Genomic DNA, 2,500 nt, shown 5'->3' on the forward strand with positions numbered 1-2,500 from the left:
CAAGCGTCCGCTCAATTATTCTGCAAACAGGAGGAGGCTGAGCTCCCCTGCACAATACACCTCGAAACCCTCTCAGGTCCCGGCGGCGCGCAGCGCCGTCCTAAGTACTTGGTCGGGTTCGAGAGAGGCGCAATCGCCCGGAGTTAGGCGAGTAGACGCTTTAGGTGCGACCACCCGTGCTCCCAACTGAGCTTGCCGCTGCCGACAGAGGCCCGGGAGCGTGCTGTCGTGGCATTGCCGGCGGGAGACAACACGCGCCACCTACGGTGACCGGCAGCTCCAACGCCAGCGCCACAGAAGGGCAAAGGCCCCACGTGGGTGCCGAAGCGAACTCTCCCAGCACAGCGCACGTGCCAACACGTCTGCACAACTGCGATACAAACCACCAGCGAGAACCGCTGGGGCGACCGAGCAGCAGACGGCGTCGCGGCGCCGAGTGCCGGGCGGCGGCGCATCCTCAACGCACACAGTCCTCAGTCGGACCAGCACACTGCAGATGTCCACCGCGCTTCGCACCGGGCCCGCGAGGACCCACTTTGGCCGCCCGGCGCCGCGCGCAGGGTGCCCCGGCGCGCAGCTGCGCCGCCTGCCGCGTCCGTCGGCCGGCGCGCCTGCCACTGGGCGCCCCCACCAGCCGGCTGTAGCGCGTGCGCCCACGCACCGCGCGGCCAGCACGCCGGGCGGCCCCCCCTCACCGGCCGGGGACGGTCCCACCCAGCCACCGCCGCGTATCGCTTCACACACAGATTTGCCCTTACTGATTTACCTCCAGCAACAACAACCGCACCACAATGGGTTTACCAGTTGTTCATTTGCGTTGCGTCACGTCACCAGCAAACGTAGACGTCCATCCCAGTTTGCAAATGCAACGATTATTGCATACCTGTCTGTTAGGTGTCACGACACACTACGTCTGCCCACATACACGCAACAAAATGTGCACGACTAGAGAACACGTGGGAGGTGGCCCCCTACGTATGCGATGTCCATTACGAGACCGACTGTCAACCAGCATCTGTACCATGTCGCAGATGTGGAACGCGGTGCACCATGCTATCACACTGTGTGAGAAGAGACGACTACGTTTGAATACACGCGCCACTACATCAACAGACGGCTCATGCTGATCGCCATCCAGGGCGTCCGTTACTCCCACACGTCTCTATGGCGTACCACACTGCAATGTAGCTGTTATGGGGAGACGGCACGTGGCTGAGTGCACAACATTTGGACCGTATGGTTCGCTGTTGTTGGGCGCAGTCGTACGGTCACACATGTGCCACAGCGTATCATTCAGTACATACGGACCTATGTGCAGTACAATGTGAGGATTAAGCTTACGATATCAGCGGACAGTGGACACAGGCCGTACCACGACGTAGACTGAGCGCTTCGACATGCGAATGCCAGTGAACAGCTGCGAAGGGCATTGAACACGCAAGCACCTGAACGACCAGCGTGCGAAGGCAGGGTGGAGGGGGGGGGGCGATGTACATCCTGCAGTTGTCCACATTACAGTGTACAGCGGGAGCATGTAAAAAGTAAGCAACACTTGCGAAGTGTTCAACATGAAACGACACACAAGAGGGTGGGCGGTGCGAGTAGCGAACTATATTCAGAGGGTTGTGGTTAGACAACACTAGATTAATGTAACGTGTCATATGCCAATTACAGAGCAGGTTAAGGCACAACGTGGGTTAGGTTAAGGCACAACGTGGGTTAGGTTAAGGCACAACGTGGGTTAGGTTAAGGCACAACGTGGGTTAGGTTAAGGCACAACGTGGGTTAGGTTAAGGCACAACGTGGGTTAGGTTAAGGCACAACGTGGGTTAGGTTAAGGCACAACGTGGGTTAGGTTAAGGCACAACGTGGGTTAGGTTAAGGCACAACGTGGGTTAGGTTAAGGCACAACGTGGGTTAGGTTAAGGCACAACGTGGGTTAGGTTAAGGCACAACGTGGGTTAGGTTAAGGCACAACGTGGGTTAGGTTAAGGCACAACGTGGGTTACGTTAAGGCACAACGTGGGTTACGTTAAGGCACAACGTGGGTTACGTTAAGGCACAACGTGGGTTACGTTAAGGCACAACGTGGGTTACGTTAAGGCACAACGTGGGTTACGTTAAGGCACAACGTGGGTTACGTTAAGGCACAACGTGGGTTACGTTAAGGCACAACGTGGGTTAGGTTAAGGCACAACGTGGGTTAGGTTAAGGCACAACGTGGGTTAGGTTAAGGCACAACGTGGGTTAGGTTAAGGCACAACGTGGGTTACGTTAAGGCACAACGTGGGTTACGTTAAGGCACAACGTGGGTTACGTTAAGGCACAACGTGGGTTACGTTAAGGCACAACGTGGGTTACGTTAAGGCACAACGTGGGTTACGTTAAGGCACAACGTGGGTTACGTTAAGGCACAACGTGTGTTAGGTTAAGGCACAACGTGGGTTAGGTTAAGGCACAACGTGGGTTAGGTTAAGGCACAACGTGGGTTACGTTAAGG

The sequence above is a fragment of the Schistocerca cancellata genome, unplaced genomic scaffold, assembly GCF_023864275.1.
Source record: "Schistocerca cancellata isolate TAMUIC-IGC-003103 unplaced genomic scaffold, iqSchCanc2.1 HiC_scaffold_445, whole genome shotgun sequence".
NCBI classification, from domain to species: Eukaryota; Metazoa; Arthropoda; class Insecta; order Orthoptera; family Acrididae; genus Schistocerca; species Schistocerca cancellata.